The sequence below is a fragment of the Vicia villosa genome, linkage group LG2 (assembly GCF_029867415.1).
Source record: "Vicia villosa cultivar HV-30 ecotype Madison, WI linkage group LG2, Vvil1.0, whole genome shotgun sequence".
NCBI lineage: Eukaryota > Viridiplantae > Streptophyta > Magnoliopsida > Fabales > Fabaceae > Vicia > Vicia villosa.
In genome coordinates, this window is record NC_081181.1 from 59,395,028 (window position 1) to 59,417,594 (window position 22,567).

At 34.8% G+C, this 22,567-nt stretch overlaps 1 pseudogene; it reads left to right on the plus strand.

Moving 5' to 3' along the window:
• Positions 1-19,680: 19,680 nt before the first annotated feature.
• Positions 19,681-20,853, plus strand: LOC131649138 (F-box protein CPR1-like; annotated as a pseudogene).
• The last annotated feature ends 1,714 nt before the right edge of the window (positions 20,854-22,567 follow it).

Genomic DNA, 22,567 nt, shown 5'->3' on the forward strand with positions numbered 1-22,567 from the left:
TAGTTCCAAACATCTCAAGCGTTAGGTATACCAGGCTACTCATCCCAGGGGCAAATGGAATCCCACAGGCAAAGGACCACGTATGGTTAGTAAACATGTTTTTCAACACAAGCACTCAAAGGCACGGGGCAATGAAAAGTTGAAATCCCTGGGAATCCTCCCCACAGAGTTATTTTCACAAAATATCCCCACATAGTACCTTTCGAGAAGTTATCTTCCAATAATCTCCTCCCAACAAAGACGTGGTTCCCCAACGGAGTTTACATCTCCGACACTGCCGGTTCTCCGACACAATTTTCTTCTCCAACAGGGTTTGTTCAAACTCACTATCCTTAAAAGTTAACACTCACAGTTGAGCTCGATCATATAGTACATCGGAAGATTATTCTTCTCTCCTGTCCCTAGGATACAATCTTCTTCTCTAACAGGGTTTATTCAAACTCACTGTTCCTAGTAAATTTGGCACTCACAGTGGAAACTTGGTCAGTTATCCATCTCTCTTATCCCCAATCAGGGCACATCAGGATCAAATCACTCAAGCTACTTTCATCCCCAAGCGGTAATAAAAATCCCCAGCTGGATTTCCTCGAACAGAAGACAGGAATTCTCAACACAATCACCTTGTCATCATCTCCAGCAGCATACAGAGATTTATTTTCTCAACCAGCAAGTGCTATACAAAGTTACCAATATGCTTCGACTATATAGTCCATCCATGCATTATTCACATTACATACATAACATACAACATTCTCGTTTATTTCAAGAACCTCATCACACAATACATGCATCATGACATTGCATAAAACTAATTTTTGCCTTTTCAGGTGATTTCACAATCAAAAGAACATTATCATCCTAATATGGTGCAAAGATGATCGTATCAACGATTTAATTCTGACACTCATACAACTCTGATTCTTCATTCCAAGTCTTTCTCCAAAGATAATTCAAAAACAATTAAAGAACTTCTCATCCTTTCTAGGAGCCTTTCTAGGCAGTCTTTTCTAAGACGTTTCATATCCTTTCTAGGAGCCTTTCTAGGCAGTCTTTTCTAAGACGTTTCGTATCCTTTCTAGGAGCCTTTCTAGGCAGTCTTTTCTAAGACGTTTCATATCCTTTCTAGGAGCCTTTCTAGGCAGTCTTTTCTAAGACGTTTCATATCCTTTATAGGTAGTCTTTTCTAAGACGTTTCATAGCCTTTCTAGGCAGTCTTTTCTAAGACGTTTCATATCCTTTCTAGGAGCCTTTCTAGGCAGTCTTTTCTAAGACGTTTCATATCCTTTATAGGTAGTCTTTTCTAAGACGTTTCATATCCTTTCTAGGAGCCTTTCTAGGCAGTCTTTTCTAAGACGTTTCTCATCCTTTCTAGGAGCCTTTCTAGGCAGTCTTTTCTAAGACGTTTCTCATCCTTTCTAGGAGCCTTTCTAGGTAGTCTTGTTTAAGACGTTTCATATCCTTTCTATGAGCCTTTCTAGGTTAGTCTTGTTTAAGACATATCTCAACCTCTTTAGGTAATATTCTTCAAATATTTATCCAATCTTTTCTAAGATATCTCTTGCCATTTTAACGAACTTTTTAGTTAGCCTTCTCTAAAGAAAATTCTTCTTGAGCTTTGTTTAAAGCACAATCTTCTTTAAACCAGTTTTCTATCCTTTATAGGAACCTTTTTAGGTTGTCTTTTTTAAGACGTCTCTTCTTGAGCTTTGTTTAAAGCACGGTCTTTTAAGACAATTTTCTATCTGCTATAGGAACCTTTTTAGGTAGTCTCTTTTAAGACATTTCTTCCGAGCCTTCTTCAAGACATTATTTAAACCTCTCCTTCAGATGCAGTCTAGTGTACGACTCATTCTGAATACTTAAAAAGGTATTATCCATCAGATACAATCAAGATATATGATTCGTCCTGAAAAGCTTCTGCTTCACACAATCATTCTGAAAAGGTATCTACTTTGGATGGCATCTTTAAGCCCGTCTCATACAACACTCTGTCAACATCTGGATGGCATCTTTAAGCCCATCTCCAGCATCATTACTTCCCGCACCGGCGAGTGCAAATTTTTGGGCACTTAAGTGTTCAATCCTCTTCCACCTTCAGATCACGAATGGCGAACATGCCAGTCTACCTATTCAGGTTTAAGAAGATTGAACAGGGGCAACTGTTGTACCCCAAAATTTGCCCTCATATATCTACGAATGCCATTTTATTATGAATGAAAGTAATGACACGTCTGGTAAGAGTGTAAGGATTGTGAGTGCAAGGCCCCGGGTTCAAATCCCACTGCTGACTTTTTTTTTCTTATTGTCTCTAACTTTATTTTCGTTTTTTAAATTTTATTTTAAATTTAGAAAATCACAAAAATATTATATTTAAGTTTAATTTTAGTTTTTATTTTAACAATTAAAAAAAAGATTATTTTATTTTATTTAATTCACAAGTTTATGCATTTTATAGCCCAAAAATCAAAAAAAGAAAGTTCTAATTTTATTTATTTAATCTTAAAACCTTGGGGAACAAATAATCAATTTTTAGAAAGAATCAATTATTTGGTTATTCTTGATTAATTATTTGGATCTCATTTAATTTTCTAATTATTTTGTTAACCTAATTTCTTGTATAAATATGGTCTGAATTCTACACTTTGGAAGAGGCCATTCACACCACGAGAAACCCTAGCCTCCAAAGAATATTTTGAAAGGTGCAAAATTTGGAAGAGAAAGTTTTTTTTCGTTTCCTTGGTAGCAGCTTCATTCAAAGGCAATTAACCCTTCCAAACACATCTCCAGGTATTGTAGAAGAATAATGGTTCGTGGTTAAGATCCCATGACATGTATCATGATAACACCATGTTTAAAATTTCCATGCATTCTTGAATTTTTAGTTTACCACGTATTAATGCTTATCAATTGATTCTAATGACTCTTATAAGTTTTTGGTGATGCTTAAGACAGATGTGAGCCATCGGGATATGGCCATGAGGCGTGAAACATAATTCACCATGGTTAGGGCATAGATTCGTGAGACCTTCGTTCTCATAGATGCCGCAGGTTTCAAGCCAAACAAACCTCACCAATCAACTCCTAGGGGTCGAATTAGTTGATCTGGGTTGATATGTTTTTGTCTCGTCGCTTCTTGTTCATGTTTCGAATTTGCAGGTATAAGAATGATGAACTCGCGGAAAAATCCGCAGGAAAAATCGCAACTGTTTTCGCGGGTAAATCCGCAGGTAATCACGAAAGAGATGATGAACAGTATGGCTGACTTATTGACTTGCACGCATGGCAAAAAGATGGGTTGTGATTGGCTTCTGCGCGTGAACATGGGGCCCACCCTTGACTTCTTTTTGAATTCCACCACTTAACGTTTTTTAATATTTATTGATTGATTTCAAATAGCTAAACAAAATGTGCATGCAGCGCGCCTGGAAAACAACATACACTGGTTACCATGATGACCCCTGTTCGATTCCCGGGGATGTTCAGATTTTTTTCTTGCTTTTGTTTGTTGATTATTCAGTACTTCCTATGTGAACGATTACCCATGTTTCCTTCAGCAGCAGCCACACGATCTATGCCTCAGCCAGATCATACGGCCTTGGGGGGTGCGGCCCATGGTGTACCCTCATAAGGGTTCCATACCAGATCTCGGCACCTGTTTACTTGTTTTTTTTATTTTCTTTTTGCTGTGTGTTTATTTTCTCTTTATGTTTCGGTTTCATTTTTATTTTATTTTGATTAAATTAACCAACCAAAATCACTAAAAAGATTTAAAATCAAAATTAACCCTTTTTATCGATAATAAAATAAAATAAAATTAAATAATTGGATTTAATTTTAAATTAGGTTTAGTTTTATAAATTAGTTTAGTATTTAATATTAGTAATCTAATTTTAATTATAATTAGGAGTAAAATTGGTATTGACTTAATTTTAAAGATTTCTTCTTATAAATTTAAAATCATTCCCGATTTCTTCTCTCATCTCAAAAAACTCGTGTATGGCGCATGATTGGTTTATTTTTATTTAAGATATTAGAATGTACATAGGTGAAAAAATGTAAATATCATAGTGAATATCTTTATGTTTCTGCACTTTTAAATTCCCGTATTCTATTGTACATATTGCTTAGATGTATGCTAACTAGGGTGTGTATGATAAGACAGAATTAAACGCTAGCTCACTAAAAAAATACAAGATAAACTATAAATCGAATCCAACACACTTTGCACGCACTCACCCTTAGGGTACGCCCCTCTTGGTTGCCTTTCGAAATAAGGTCGTGTCCCTCGAATGTAGAGGTACCGATTAGCAAAGTCCCTCGATTAAAATCATTGTAAAGATCATAAGTCCCTCAATGACCCGCGATGTTGCCTCGATAATATGATCTAGTCCCTCGAACGGTTGCCTACGAAACAATGATTGTCTCTCCGAATATTGCTAAAGGTACCTCTACCTGTTGCCTTCAAACGACCTCGATGACCCTTCGATGACCCGCACGTCCAATATAACAAGGATTTCCTACTTCTATATAGTATGGATGATCCTGGGAATCGTAAAAAGCATAGAAAAGGACCAATTAATTAGGGTAGTTCTCTTAACCTGCCTAGCTCAATAAAAGAGATCTTTTCACTACTACTTCGAAAAACTAAGGCTACGCATTTACGCTAAAGTCCTTATATTTCTTTTTAACTCAAAACAAACAAACATGAGCTAAGCAAGTTAAGAGCCCGTAGATAACTACGGATGAAAAGGGTGCTTACACCTTCCCTTTTCATAACTTACCCCCCGAGCCCGTTTTTCTTTCAAAAAGGTCTTTTTCTGTACTTTTTACCTTTCCTAACATTGGACAAAATAAAATTCGGTGGCGACTCTTGCTCACCGCAACATTGGTTGCTTTAAAATAATAAAGTCAGTTCACCGAGTTACAGAAGCTTTCTCAACAACAGCAGTAGCAGCAGCTACACTTTGGACTACCTTCTCCTGGTTAACAGAAGGATGATCAAATTTTCGCTTTGTCCTTCTTTCCTTCTTGACAACAGCTTCTGGTGCAGCTTCTGAAACATCTTCCGAAACAGCAGGCCTGGAAGTAGAAACTTTCTTGCGACCACCTTTTGCAGAAGCATCTTTGTCTTTTTCTTCCTTTAGTGAGTTCAGATACTTAGTTCTGACTTCTGGCAGCTCACTTTTGAAGAAGGATTCAAATTCAGCAAGAACAGGATCTCTTCTGCTTCTAGCTCCAGAAAGAGGTTGAGGGGTTTGTCTAATAGCTTCAATAACACTCATCTTTCTCAAGGTGGGAGCATTCAAGCAGCTTCCAGTATCAACAACAAGATCTTTGATGATCCCTTGAGCTTCCAAGTCCTCAACAATCTTGGAATGAACTAGAAGGTTTGTAATAATTCTTCCAAAAGGAATAATAGTACCCTTCTTTGTTCTGAAAGCATTTCTGGAATCCCTCACAGCAATCGACATGTGGTTGAAGATTATGTATATAATATCAACCTTCTTTTGAGTGGCAATGCAGTACATAATGTATTTCTGCTCATTGTTGACAAAATCTGCAGAATGGGTTGATTTCCTGTGGTAGAAACACCCCAGAAGAATCTTGGTTCAGATTTTGTAGAGATCCCTCATGTTCTTGACACGCTTTGTTTTCTTCACGTCTGTATAAAGAGTAGCCAAAACCTCTTCCCAATCAGCCCTTTGATCAATTTCATGAACACCTTCAGGGTTTCTTAGGTCAAACATCATTCTCAGGATGTTTTCAGTAACAACCACAAACTTCCCATGAACAAAAGACAGAATTGATTTAGGGGCTACAACAGCGTGCGCCCAAAATTCCTTTACAAGTTCTGGGTAAACCGGTCCACAGAACTCAGCAAATAAAGATGTCCATCCTTGAAATATGATGTCTTCTTTAAGGTGAAACTCATGTTCTTCAAGACTATCAAATTCTACCATAAGTTCACAGATAACTTCCAACTCCTTTTTGGGAATAGAGCAAGAGATCACAGGAACAATTCGTTGTTCTTCTTCTTGAAGATGAAGAGGAACAAAGGAACCAGCGTTGAGAGATGATGAAGCAGCCATTGAAACAGTACTGAGATTATAAGAAACTTTTCTGGGTTTGCGTTTAGGGTTTGAGAAAAGGACAAAGAAGTTGCAAAAATGCATGCACAAAGAGAGAGAGAGAATGGGAGCGAAAAGGATGAACGTTATGATTTGAAATATATTTATAGAGGCGGATTTGAAAAAGAATGCAATTAAATTATGAGAATGAACAGTTACAGAATCAATTGAAATCAAGTGCATTAAATGATGAGGGACGTTAGGTGAGAGAACGTGGTAATTGAAATGATTTAACACAGTTACCTAGGGCGGCATCCCATCAGATTCACTCACGCTTTTACCAACCGTGCAAACACGTGTTCACCATCAGAAAACACTTGGTGACAGCTGTGTTGCATTGCATTTGCTTCTGTTGATGAATAGAACTTTTCATCTTCTGATTCTGATCACTGATTCTGACTACTATTCTTTAGAAACGATCTAGTTCTGATAGGATCAGCTTTCTTTCCAAGAATCACATCTTCTGAGTGAGCTGAGGTGAGTCTAGAAGATCTTATGACTGTTGTCTCTTCAGAAATTCTGAGATTCTCTAAAGATGCAGCAACTTGATCTTCTGATCCTTTGCTTCTGAGATTTTCAGCTTCTGAAACTTTGCTTCTTGGTTCTTCAGCTTCTGATATATCAATATCTATATCTGCAAAATTCTCAAACTGCTTTGGTTTTTCAAGACCAAGCTTATCATCAAATCTGATATTGATTTATTCTTCCATAACCAATGTTTCAGTATTGTATACTCTGTAGCCTTTAGAGCGTTCAGAATATCCAAGAAGGAAACATTTTTGTGCCTTAGAATCAAACTTACCAAGATGATCTTTAGTATTCAGGATGAAACAAACACATCCAAAAGGATGAAAATATGAAATGTTGGGCTTTCTGTTCTTCCACAATTCATAAGGAGTCTTATTTAGAATAGGTCTTATAGAGATTCTATTCTGAATATAACATGCAGTATTTATTGCTTCTGCCTAGAAGTGCTTAGCCATATTGGTTTCATTGATTATGGTTCTGGCCATTTCTTGTATAGTCCTATTCTTTCGCTCTACAACTCCATTTTGCTGTGGAGTTCTAGGGCAAGAGAAATCATGGGCAATACCATTTTCTTTGAAGAACTCCTCAAAGAATCTGTTCTCAAATTCACCACCATGATCACTTCTGACCTTTATGATTTTGCACTCCTTCTTAGATTGAATCTGAGTGCAGAATTCAAAGAACACTGAATGAGACTCATCCTTGTGTTTTAAGAACTTTACCCATGTCCAGCGGCTATAATCATCTACGATGACTAATCCATATTTCTTCCCTCTGACAGATGCTGTTTTGACAGGTCCAAACAGATCAATGTGCAGAAGTTCTAACGGTCTAGAGGAAGAGACAACATTCTTAGATTTGAATGCAGGTTTGGAGAACTTGCCCTTTTGACATGCTTCACAAAGAGCATCTGATTTGTATTTTAGATTTGGGAGTCCTCTGACGATATTTAGTTTGTTAATCTGAGAAATCTTTCTCAAACTAGCATGTCCTAATCTTCTGTGCCAGACCCATTGCTCTTCAGAAACAGACATAAGGCAAGTCACCTTCTGCTTCTCAAGATATGAAAGATCAATCTTATAAATGTTGTTCTTTCTCTTGCCTGTAAATAGGATTGAGCCATCCTTCTGACTTACAGCCTTGCAAGACGTTTGATTAAAGATTATGTCATAACCATTGTCACTTAATTGACTTATGGACAATAAGTTATGCGCTAATCCTTCTACAAGAAGTACATTAGTTATGGAAGGAGAGTTGCCAATACTTATGGTTCCAGAGCCAATTATCTTGCCCTTCTGATCTCCTCCAAACTTGACTTCTCCACCAGACTTAAGCACCAGGTCTTGGAACATAGACCTTCTTCCCGTCATGTGTCGCGAGCACCCAGAGTCCAGGTACCATGACATTTTGTGCTTTGTCTTCTTTGCTGCTAAGGATATCTCCAACAGAAATTATCTTCTCCTTAGGTACCCACAATTTCTTGGGTCCTTTCTTGTTAGTTTTCCTCAAGTTCTGATTGAACTTGAGTTTAGCATGATAAGTAACAGGAGGAACAGCATGATATTCTCTAGGTTCGGAAGCATGATATTTTTTAGGTTGTGTCACATGCTTCTTGGTGTGTTTAGTGTTAAAGCTTTTGGCATGGGAAGTGAGCCTAATATCATGTGTGTGGCCATATTTGAACTGATCATACAATGGCTTGTATGTGATTTTCAAATCATCAACAGGTTCAAATTTGTGTGGGGTATCACCCTCATAGCCAACGCCAATCCTTTTGTTTCCAGAAACACCATATATCATAGAAGTAAGATGACTTCTGCCAATACTTCTAGATCGAAACTTTCTGAAGCTCGAGTCATATTCTTTCAGAATATGATTGAGACTAGGAATGGATTTTTCTGATTCAGAAGGAGATCCAATATCTTTGGATAATTTTAAAACTTTTTCCTTCAGTTCAGAATTTTCCACTTCCAGCTTCTTAGTTTCAAATTCAAATAGCTTTTTCAGCTTTTTGTATTTGATACTAAGATGAGCCTTGAGTTCCAGAAGTTCAGTTAAACTGGAAACTAACTCTTCTCTAGATAGTTCAGAAAATACCTCTTCAGAATCTGATTCTGATGTAGATTATGATCCGTCATCCACTGTGGCCATCAGTGCAAGGTTTGCCTGCTCCCCTTCAGAGTCTGATTCTGATTCTGATTCTAAATCATCCCATGTTGCCATAAGACCTTTCTTCTTATGAAACTTCTTCATGGGATTCTCCTTCTGATGTTTTGGACATTCATTCTTGAAGTGTCCAGGCTCATTGCACTCATAACAAATGACCTTCTTCTTGTCAGATCTTCTGCCTCCAGAAGATTCTCCTCTTTCAGGCTTCTATGAACTTCTGAAGTTCTTGAACTTCCTGTGCTTGCTCTTCCAGAGTTGGTTTACCCTTCTGGAGATCATGGACAGTTCATCTTCTTCTTCTGATTCTGATTCTTCATAATCTTCTTCTTCAGCCTGAAAAGCGTTAGTGCATTTTTATAATTAGATTTTAATGCAATAGACTTACCTTTCTTCTGAGGTTCATTAGCATCCAGCTCAATTTCATGACTCCTCAGAGCACTAATCAATTCTTCAAGAGAGACTTCATTCAGATTCTTGGCAATTTTGAAAGCAGTCACCATAGGACCCCATCTTCTTGGCAAGCTTCTGATGATCTTCTTGACATGATCAGCCCTTGTGTATCCCTTGTCAAGAACTCTTAATCCAGCAGTTAGCGTTTGAAATCTTGAGAACATCTTCTCAATATTTTCATCATCCTCCATCTTGAAGGCTTCATATTTCTGGATCAAGGCAAGAGCTTTAGTCTCCTTGACTTGGGCATTTCCTTCATGTGTCATTTTTAATGACTCATATATATCATAGGCAATTTCCCTGTTAGATATCTTCTCATATTCAGCATGAGAGATAGCATTCAGCAAAACAGTCCTACACTTATGATGATTTTTGAATTGCTTCTTTTGATCATCATTCATTTCTTGTCTTGTAAGCTTTACACCAGTAGCTTTCACTGGATGTTTGTAACCATCCATCAGAAGATCCCATAAGTCACCATCTAGACCAAGGAAGTAACTTTCAAGTTTGTCTTTCCAGTATTCAAAGTTTTCACCATCAAATACTGGTGGTCTAGTATAACCATTGTTACCATTTCCATTGTTTTGCTCAGCAGAGCCAGATGTAGATGTATGTGTTGGATCTTCACCAGCCATCTTGACTTAAGAGTTTTTCTCTTCCTGAATCTTTTCTAAACACGGTTAAGTGCTTGCACCTTAGAACCGGCGCTCTGATGCTAATTGAAGGATAGAAAAACACTTAGAAAGGGGGGGGGGGGGTTTGAATAAGTGTAGCTTTAAAACTTGTAAGATAAAAACAGTTTGCACAATGATTTTTATCCTGGTTCGTTGTTAACTAAACTACTCCAGTCCGCCCCCTTGGAGTGATTTACCTCACCTGAGGATTTAATCCACTAATCACACAAGATTATAATGGTTTTCCACTTAGATAACTTCTAAGTCTTCTAGAGTATTCTGATCACAACCTGATCACTCTAGGAACAAACTGCTTAGATACCCTCTAAGACTTTCTAGAGTATACTGATCACAACCTGATCACTCTAGTTCTTACAACTTAATGTAAACAAATTCTTATAAGAGTTACAATGCTTCTTAATAAGCTATTATCACAACTGTGATTTTTCTCTTAAGTTTAAGCTTAGTCTCACTAATATATTACAACAGCAATGTAGTGAGGTTGAAGATGAAGTTTGAGAGCTTTTTGAATTTGACAGCGTTTCTGTATGTATGTGCAAAGTGTTGTATTCAGCTTCTCATCAGAACTTCTATTTATAGGCGTTTGAGAAGATGAACGTTGAGAGCATTTAATGCTTTGCGTGATCCGTACAGCATTGCATTTAATGTTTCACTCTTTTGTCAACTACCTCGAGCCTTGCTTTCGCTGTGTCTACTGACGTTGCCTTTAATAGCTACTAACGTTCCTTTTGTCAGTCAGCGTAGCCTGCCATCTTGTACTTGCTTCTGATCTGATGTTTGTGTAAACAACGTTTGAATATCATCAGAGTCAAACAGCTTGGTGCAGAGCATTTTCTTGTCTTCTGACCTTGAAGTGCTTCTTAGCGTGATACCATGAGAACTTCAGTGCTTCTGCTTCTGATCTCAAGTCCTTCTGATGCTTCCATAGACCATGTTCTGATTCTGCTTGACCATCTTCTGATGTCTTGCCAGACCATGTTCTGATGTTGCATGCTGAACCTTCTGAGTCAGTGCTTCTTGCGCTGATTTTGTGCATACTCTTTATATAATTCCTGAAATGGAAATTGCATAGTATTAGAGTACCACATTATCTCATACAAAATTCATATACATTGTTATCATCAAAACTAAGAATATTGATCAGAACAAATCTTGTTCTAACAGTCCTATCGAAGCAAGAAGCAGAAGCTCTGAATGTTCTGAAGTTCTAGGCAAATGTGAACGTCTCGACTGAAATGGAAAATACTTAGGGAAGTCTTTTATTTATAAATTCTTCTAGTATTTATTTCAGGGGGGATTGGTAATCTCAGGGGGAGACATATTCACACACTATGTTTATATGCTTATGCTATAACTGTGTAATTGTCTTTAGTCATTTGATATTCTGATTGCAAATTCATATCAATTATATATGTTTTTATCATTATCAAAAATGGGGAGATTGTTAGAACAAGAATGGTTTGATTAATATTCTTAGTTTTGATGATAACATTATATATGAATTTTGTATAAGACAATATGGTACTCTAATCCTATGCATTTTCCATTTCAGGAAATTTATAAAGAGTATGCACAATTCAGCGCAAGAAGCACTGACTCAGAAGGTTCAAGATTGCAACATCAGAACATGCTCTCGCAAGACATCAGAAAATGGTCAAGCAGAATCAGAACATGGTCTATGAAGCATCAGAAGAACTTGATTTCAGAAGCAGAAGCATTGAAGCTCTTACGGTATCACGTTAGAAGCACTTCAAAGTCAGAAGACAAGAAGATGCTCTGCACCAAGCTGAATGACTCTGATATTCAAACGTTGTATCTACAAAGATCAGATCAGAAGCAATTACAAGATGGCAGGCTACGCTGACTGACAAAAGGAACGTTAGAAGCTATTAAAGGCAAAGTCAGTTAAAGCAGGAAAAGCAAGGCTCGAGGTAGTTGACAAAAGAGTGAAACATTAAATGCAAAGCTGTACGGATCACGCAACGCATTAAATGATCCCAACGGTCATCTTATCATAGAGCATATAAATAGGAGTTCTGATGAGAAGCTGAATACACAACTCTTACGCAAAAATACAGAAACGCTGTCAAATTCAAAAGCTCTCAAACTTCATCTTCAACCTCACTTCACTTGTAATATCTTAGTGAGATTTAAGTTTAGAACTTAAGAGAAATATCGCAGTTGTGATTATAGCTTATTAAGAAGCATTTCAATACTCTTGTAAGAATTTTTTTTTACATTAATTTGTAAAAGGATCCTAGAGTGATCAAGTTGTGATCAGTATACTCTAGAAGACTTAGAAGGTTCTAAATAGTGAATTCCTAGAGTGATCAAGTTGTGATCAGTATACTCTAGAAGACATAGAAGGTATCTAAGTGGAAAACCATTGTAATCAAGATTGATTAGTGGATTAAATCCTCAGTTGAGGTAAATCACTCTAAGGGGGTGGACTGGAGTAGTTTCGTTAACAACGAACCAGGATAAAAATCATTGTGCAATTGTTTTTATCTTAAGAGTTTTTAAAGTCACACTTATTCAAACCCCCCCCCCCCTTTCTAAGTGTTTTTCTATCCTTCAATCTATTCACCCCCTCTAGATAAGTCGTCATCTAACAAGTGGCATCAAGAGCTTTGGTTCATTCAATGGTTCAAACACTTATTAGATAATTGGCTACAGAACCTAAAGGGACGTACAATAGAGCGCATATTTTCACCGGTGAAAATTATGGTTATTGGACAACTTGTATGTACATTCTCATCAATTCATATAATAAGGGTGTGTGTGATGCCATTATGAACAGTCCAACTCAAATTACCATAGTCGACGGTAATGGTGTCACCATACCTAAACCGGAAGCGTAATGGGATGACAATGATCGCAAAAAGTGGGGTTACGATTGAAAAGCACAAAACATTCGCATATCCGCTCTCTCGGTGTTGATAAATTTTATTTTTTCTAAAGCTATGTGAGACGCATTGCAAGTTTCCCATGCATGAAGCATGGTGAAACCTATATATATATATATATATATATATATATATATATATATATATATATATATATATATATATATATATATATCTTTATATATATATATCTTTATTTATTATATTTAAAATAATTATTATTAGGATTTTTTTAATAAGTAATTTGTATTTGGCGCGTTTCGAACCTGAGACCTTGAGAGAAGCACACTCTCAGAACCTAAGCGTTCACCGCTGGATCACACTTATTGATTTCGTTAATGGTTAGAATTTAATTATAATTGTGGTTTTTTTATTAATTGATTTCAGTAATCATTAGGATTTTATTCTGACTATAATTTAGGGATTTCAATTTATGTAGTGTATTTTTATTAATTGATTTTGATATTTAAAACAAGCAATATAACAATAAAATGAGTAGTATATTCTGGCAAAAACAATACTTGGCCAGTGTACGTGCCTCTGTAGTACGAGTCGGATTAGTTGATCTACTATGTAGGTCGGAATCATTGCGAAAGCAAAAAAAAAAAAAAAGAGTAGTATATTTTAAATAAAATATCAAATTATTAGATTATTTTAAAGAATTGAACTGAACTATATCAATTAAAAATACATTGTTATTTAATTATTTATACTTAAATTGATTTCGTTAATAATTATAATTTTGGATTTCAGTTTAAATTAATTGTGATTAGGGTTTTGAGATTTCAGTAACAATAATTATTAGAATTTAAAATAATATATATAGATAGATATAAATAGATAAATAAATAAATAAGTATATTTAGAAAAATATACTAAATTTGCTTAATTTATTATTTTAGAAAAACCAAAATTTAAAACGACAATATAATTAATATTATTGCATTCGGGCCGGCCCAAGGACAGGCAAACAAGACCATTGTCTTAGACTTCACTTTTTTGGACCAGAAATAGGCCTCCAATTAAAATAGTTAACTAATATATAGTAGAAAATTTCACTTCCTACCCCTACACTTGCCTTCATACCCCTACAATATTTAAAATATGGCAATTTTGCCTTCAAAGACTAATAACCATTTTACCATTTTACTTTTTACCATTTTTCCAAAATGTCAAAAAATTTTGAAAATTGCACCCCTACGCGCCTCTAAAACGGAACACTTAAGGTAAGACATCCGGTTTACATATTTACAAACCGGAACACATTCTTAAAGACTTCCGGTTCATAGTTTTTTTTCCGGAAGACATTTTAAACTGTTCCGGTAATACGAAAACCAAACTGGAACAGATTGGAAAAGTGTTCCGGTGAACGTGATAACAAACCGGAACAGTTTGGGAAAGTGTTCCGGTGAACATGATAACAAACCGGAACAGTTTGGAAAAGTGTTCCGGAATGCATTTTCTATTTTTTGATTTTTTGTAATTTTTTTTCAGGTATGGAAGTTCCGCTCCAAATTTGTCAAAAAAACGAGACAACTATAGATACCACTGATGCTTTCACAACTTCACAGAGATTTGTCACACGGGAAGAAGTTATCCGTTGGGTTAAAGAGACCGGAATCAACAATAAAGTGACTGTTACCATCGCGTGTTCAGACACCAAAACAGGCAAAAAAGGAAGAAGTAACAAAGTGATATTTGGGTGCGATAAAGGTGGAAAATATAAGGATAAAAGTGAGACTCAAAGTGCTACTAAGAGATGTGGATGTCCATTCAAAATAAGATCGACTCCGGTAAAAGATGGGTCTGGATGGAAGGTTGATGTAAAATGTGGAGTTCATAATCATGGTTTACCAGATAGATTAGAAGGTCATTCATTTGTTGGTAGGTTGACAACTGATGAGAAGCAGCATGTTGCTGATTTGACAAAGAGACATGTTCCGCCTAGACACATATTGATTTCCTTGCAAGAGCGAGATCCTGAGAACGTCACTCGGATCACGCAAATATACAAGCATAAGCAAGGTTGTCAAACTCGCGAGTCTACTCAGACTCGTAAAGGGTCCGTAGACTCGACTCGCAGACTCGACTCGTAAACTCGTACGAGTCTATGGAAAATTAAAATTAATTAAAAAAACATGTAAGTGACACATATATGACATACTCCTATATTTTTAAACTTGTAAATTCCTCATATATGACACAAATACGTATAATAGAACACCTATTAACATTAAAACTTAAATGTCATACTTCATAACAAATTTGTTAGCAAAAAAAAAAAACGACAATAACATAAAAAAATAAAGTATGTATTTGAAGACTTAAAGTATCTTGTCAATTGACTACTACATATAGAAAAAAAAACACAACACATATGTTAATGGCTTCAAACATAGAAAGCTCTAGTAAAATCATCATCGCTGTCTTCTTCATCAGTATCTTGAGTATCATCATCAAACTCTACCCCAAATGAAACATCTTCTTAATCATTAGCCAATGTTAGTTTTCTTGAAGTTCCACTTCCACCTAATTCAACATTTCCACCACCACTACTTCACAACATTAGTAACAATAACATCATCTTGATCAACATTAAATTTAATTTGCATATTTTCTTTATTAGGATCTTCAGTTATCCATTCATAATCTAAATGATATCTTCAAATGAAAGAATAACACTCTTCATTTTTCCTTTTCTACTTTTCAATTTCTAATTGCACATGAAATAGACTAAATTATTTTTTTATGCAACATATTTCTTCTCTTGGAATGAACTTACAAAGCAAATAAGAATTAAACTCAATGTTTCTAAAAAAAAATAAAAATCAAATCTATAAACAAATAAATAATAATTCATTACCATTTTAAAGAAACTCCAATTTCTTTCACAACCATATGAGCTACAAGTTAAGCTTTAAACCCGAATTGCAAACCTCTTTAATTTTGGAGTCATACCTCCATAGAAATACAGTATAAGAGACTAGGAGAGATACTTTCTAATTCTCATACAAGCAACAAAAATAAGGGTATTTTAAAAAATAAAAGATCTTTTGGGGAATTTGGGCCTTTTTTGGTTTTAAAAAACAAAATAAAAAAAATAGCGATAGACTCGTAAACTCGTGATAGACTCGCGAGTCCATACGAGTTTATGTGAGTCTACAAGTGTCTACTCGAGTCTATCAAAAGACGATTCTGTGCGCGGGTCTACTCGTTTATGCTTCCTAGACTCGTAAACTCGTACGAGTTTACGAGTCTACCCGCGAGTTTGACAACCATGAGCATAAGAGTGTGATTGAAGCGGAGATAAGAGGTCCAAGAAGTGAGATACAACATTTGCTTAAGCTTATAGAGGAGGCGAACTATGTTTATTGGAGTAGGAAACGGGATGATTGTGAAGTTGTGAGAGATATTTTTTGGGCTCATCCAGATTCGGTAAAGTTGTTGAATCTTTTTCCTACTGTCTTGATTATGGACGCCACTTATAAGACCAACAAATATAGACAACCTCTGTTTGAAATAGTTGGCATGACATCGACCGAGTTGACATTTGCGGTTGCATTTGCTTATATGGAGTGTGAGCAGACAGAGAGTTATTGTTGGGTCTTGGATAAGCTGAAGCAAGTGTTTGTGAAGAAAGATGTGGTTCCACAAATGATTTTGACGGATAGAGATCTTGCTTTGATGAAAGCAGTTGAAGTTGTTTTTCCTACGACGCATAACTTGCTATGTCGTTTTCACATTAACAAAAATGTTGGGATGAAATGCAAGGAATATGTGATGAAAGACATGCAAGAGACGATAGGCACATTGTGGAAAGATGTTGTATGGGCTAGTAATGAGGTTGAGTATGGTGTACGATTGCAATATCTTGAACAAGCATGCTTTGCTTGTAGTGACTTCCTCGATTACGTGAAGAACACTTGGTTGATCCCACATAGGCAAAGATTTGTAGGCGCATGGATTAATCGAGTGCTTCATTTTGGTAACACCACGACTAATCGCAAAAGCCCAGCTACCAGCAGCACGATACTCCACGAATCTGTCATACAACCACTGCAGTGAATAATAAGCTCCCCTGCATGAACGCACATGCTCAGCCATGACATCCCTATCCACTCCCAAAAACTCGCAGCCAAGATCAACAACCATCTTCTTTGTGACATGCTCATTAGGATACCAGAACATACCCCCGATAGGCAAATGCAGCAGACAGGCAACATCATCTAATGTAATCGTCATCTCACCAAATGACATGTGAAATGACGATGTCTCAACATGCCACCTCTCCATAAATGCCGAGACGAGGTTAACGTCTATCTTGGTCAGGCTAGTTCTCTGATGGGAGAATCTGAGGCACTCTATCCTGGAGCTTCGTCCCATGTCCAGCGCTTTTAAGCTCCTTTTTAGGACCTCTTTCCTGAAAATAAATAAAAAAATCACATTAGAAAATATAATAATGAATTATTTTTAAAATAAATTAATTAATTTTACTTACCTGTCCGTACCATAAACGACGAGCAATATGGTCTTGGTATCGAACAAGTAAAGATAGATCTGATGGTCCACCAAGATATCCAACTGGCTGTGGTGGCTCCGGTGGTGGCTGTGCTGGCTCTTGTGGTGGGTTAGAGGGACCAACTTCATCGCGGCGGCGGCGGGTAGTAGGTCTCCCGTCTGGTCCTAATGTACGCATGTTCCTAAAAAAAAATCAAAAAAATATCACAAAAAAATCAAACCGGAACAGTTCAAAAAAGGGTTCCGATTTGCATTTCAGCTAAACCGGAACAGTTTCGGTGTGTTCCGGTTTAGCTGAAATGCAAATCGGAACCCTTTTTTGAACTGTTCCGGTGTGATTTTTTTGTGATATTTTTTTAATTTTTTTTAGGAACATGCGTAAAAAGAGTTCCGGTGTGGATGGCAACGAACCGGAACAGATTACAAAAGTGTTCCGGTTTGGATGGCAACGAACCGGGAGAGTTTTGGAAAGCGTTCCGGTGAGAAAAATAACGAACCGGAACAGTTTTTAAATGTGTTCCGGTGAGAATTTTGTAAACCGGAATACTAACCAAATGTGTTCCAGTTTGAAAGATTTATGAACCGGAAGAGTTTTCTGAAGCGTTCTGGTTTGTATTTCGTGGAGAGAATGGAGAATGTTTGCTTCACAACCAGTAAAAAGTTGAAAATGAGAAAAAATTTACTTATTTATATGAGGGTAATTTCGTCCAAAAATTTTGATTGTAGGGGTACATGAGCAATTGTAGGGGTAGGAAGTAAAATTTTCTATATAGTATAACAAAATTATGATTTCTACCAGCGCAATGGTATGGATTTAATTTATGGTTTTCAAAGTGTCTGTTCGATTCCGTTGATCTCCGGTTTTTTTTAGGGTCTATACAAAATATAATTTAATATTAAATTAAATAGTTATATATAGGTTTCAATTTTTTGTTTGATTTTCATATGTTACATGTTTTTCTTTGGTCTTAAAATTTTTAACTAAGATTTATTCTTTTTCCCACACGAATAAGAATAAAATAATATATGTCTTTAAATTTAATTTTTAAAATATTAAATATAATAAGTAATTATTTTTATTATGTAGTTCAAAAAATAAATAAAATTAGTCATTTAAATTCACGTTATTAAGATACTAACAATTAATATGATAATTTTTTAAATTAAATTTAAGGATTAAAATAAGGGTTTAATGGATATGCACTGTCAGTGTAAAATTCTTCACACAACCATTCACATATATTATTTTAGAAATAATTAAAATAAAATTCAAAATTCAATAAATATTTAACGGTTACGATTCACTGACAGTGTAAAACTACTTTACACTGCCAGTGTATTTCCATTAAATTCTTAAAATAATCTGTTTGATATGTTTTAGAAACTATTAATTAACTTTATATTATAAAAACATTAATTTAGTTAATTAATGAGAAAAGAGATCATGCACTGACAGTGTAAAATATTTTTACACTTTCAACCAATCACCACCATGCATCCAATTAAAGCATTCTTTTATTTAAAAAAACTTTAATGATATGGCACATTCATGACTCCCTATTGGATGACACTGCACTACCTTTTAACTCTTAATGAATATATTTTTCTTAAATAAAAAATTATTATTTTTTAATATATATTTTTATTATGAAAAAAATTTTATTAAAAATTTTGCCTAAGGCCTCCAAAATTGTTGGGCCGGCCCTATTGCATTCCCGTTGAATTGATTTTGTTACTAATTATTGCATTTTGTGTAATATTTAAAATTTTAATAGATATTTCAATTTATATAGGAAATTTTAATTTGATGTTGATTAGGATTTTGATATTTTAGTAACGTGACTTATTTTTTATGAGAAAACGGGTCATGCACGTGTAAAAACCAATTACCACCATGTATTCAATTAAAATATTTTTTTATTTAAAAAAAACTTTAATAACATGGCATATTGATGATTTTCTGTTGGATGACAATGTAAAACTATTTTATACTGTCATTGCACTACCTTTTAACTCATTTTTTATATAATATTAGTTTTTTTATCAAATCATAACTTGTATAAAAAATTTATTTAGGTAATATTGTTTTACACTGTTGTAAACTTATATCAAATTGATATAAAAAATTATGCTTCAACATTAAAACGATTCTAATATCATAAAAAATTGTAGTAGCTAGTTTATTTTTAAAAAAAAAAAATCCTTTTTCTTATATATAAAAACCATGAACTATGTTCTATATTAGCAGACCTAAAACCAAACCAATTTGAAAGCGTTTGCCTAATGATGCCGGAGAGGAAGATATCGCCTCCGAATGCAATTCAACTGCCCCACAGGTATATACCTAATGATGCCGTTCTCTCTATTCTGTCCAAACTTTCTCTCAAATCTTTCAAGCGATTTCAATCTGTATGCAAATCATGGTCCCTTCTGTTTGAAGATCCTTTTTACATGAATCTGTTTCGCAAATCATTCTTAGCGAAGGATTCATCTTATTATGATGATAAATCTCCCATCTTGTATATGTTAGGTGAACACTATCCCTATTGTTTATATTCTTTTCCCGGTAAGAGGTTTGAGGATGTAGTCCTATTAGAATTGCCAAATCCATATCGTGGAAGTGAATTTGAAATTTTGGGTTCAGCTAGTGTTAATGGTATTCTTTGTCTTTATATCCATAATAATGGTGGTGATGATGAAGTTATATTGTGGAATCCAACTACTAATGAAATTAAGAAACTTCCTTCAAGCCCTCGACCCAACTATATACCGTTAGGATGTGACGGTGGTTCTTATGTTCCTCGTTTTTATGATCATCGTCTAGTTGGTTATGATCGTGCTAAAGGCGACTATAAGGTGGTTCAAATCGCATTTTATACATCAAGTTATCCACATGTTTCTTATTGGGAGATATACAGCCTTAGTAGTAACTCTTGGAAGAAAATGGATTACCATATTCCTCCATTTTATACCGACTATAACCCAGTGTACATAGATGGAATGTCTCATTGGTGGAATGGAGTTAAAACAAATCCATTTTTAATGTCATTTGACTTCAGTACAGAATCTTTCATTATGACTCCCATGCCTTCTTATGTACATGATTCGTTGGCTGATATTTACACTTGTAAAATTCAATTGATGATATTGAATGGATCCATTGCTCTCACCTTACATCATAAAGAGACATCTACATTTCATATTTTAATACTGGGTGAAATTGGCGTATAAGAATCATGGACTAAACTCTTTGTTATTGGTCCATCACCCCTCCTTAAACACGCTATTGGCGCAGGAAATAAAGGCAAGATATTATTTATAGGAAAAGATAATGAATTAGTCTGGTTTGATTTAAGTACAGGGATGATTGACAAGATTGGTGCTAAATCACTCCCACATGATTTTGAATTATTATTTCATAGAAAAAGCACTCATCCAATTAGAGGAATATATAGTTAATTTTTTATTTCTTAGTATTTCCAACTCAAATTTAGAAATAGTTTGATCTTATGAATTTTTATTTATCAATTTTATTTTGTTGGTTTACTCTCAATTGGTATACTGTTATGTTTTCTTTTCATTTGGAAGAATGATTTTTTTCCTTTTACTCTGATTACATTGTATGTAGAATGAATTAGCTCATAAGAACTCTGCTAGACTTTCAAATAATGTCTTTAAAATTTAATTATTTACATGTAAATAATTAAATTATAATAAAAATATTATATTATATTTAAATATCAATTATATCATAACTAATAGTAATAGTGGGTTATTAACAGTAAATGAATAAAAAATACAATCTTGCCCAAAATAATTAAAATTATTATGATATAAAATCAAACAAGTAGTACGTAAGTTTAATAATAATAATAATAATAATAATAATAATAATAATAATAATAATAATAATAATAATAATTGTAAGAAAAATAGATGTTATGGTAAAGTGGTGTAGAAGAGAAGAATAGAAAGGACAAAATAATAAAAAAATTGTGGGAGGAAAAGGTTATGTGTTTCTTATGACATACAGTTGAAGACTACTACAAAATATATAGAGTCAAGCAATAAGCTTGCTTCTTAGAGTGGAGATAAAATCTAATGAGACTATTCTAAATAGTAGACATCATTAGGTTTAGTCAACTTTTACTATCTTGACAAGCAAAAATCTAATTATTATAATAAGGACAACAAGTAAAGCAAAGTAGAAACAACAAGCAAAGTGATAGCAACAAGTAAAATAATTATTATGTTAGAAAAATATCAATTTCTAACACTCCTTGATATTTTTCTTGAATACTCCAAGCATTGATCTCAATTCTTCAAACTTTCCCTTGGAATGAGCTTTGGTCATTATATCTGCAATCTGATTTTCTGAATTGCAATGCTCCAAACTGATTACTTTTGAATTTTCAGCTTCTCTAATAGCATGATATTTAACCTTGATGTGTTTGGTTCTTCCATGATGAACTGGATTTTTAGCTATGGCTATAGCAGATTTATTATCCACCCATATGACAGTAGCTTTGTTTTGAAATTGTTCCACATCTATTAAAATCTTCCTTAGCCAAATAGTTTGATCTGCTGCTGCAGCAGCAAAAATATATTACGCTTCAACTGACGATTGGGCGACAACTTCTTGTTTCTTTGAGTTCCATGAGAACACAGCACTACCAAATGAGAAAACATAACAAGAGGTACTTTTTGCATCATGTACACTTCCAGCCCAATCACTATCTGCATATCCTTGGAGGTCTCCACTCTCATTTTTCAAAAAACACAAACCATAATCAACTGTACCTTTTATGTACTTTAAAACTCTCTTAGTTGCACCAAGATGAACTTGACTTGGAGAATGCATGAACCTGGAAAGTAAGCTAGCATCAAACATTATATCAGGCCTGGTCGCTGAAAGATACAACAAACTTCCAATCATACTTCTATAAATAGAAGCATATCCAGTATTATCACCATCATCCTTTGATAATTTTTCATTCACAACCAAAGGTGTGGGAACATGCTTGCATTTATCCATATTAAACTTCTTTAATACCTCCAAAGCATATTTCTTTTGAGAAATAAAGATTCCAGCACTTGACTGAAAGATCTCCATTCCAAGAAAATATTTCATTTCACCTAAATCTGTCATCTCAAATTCATTCTCCATATCTTG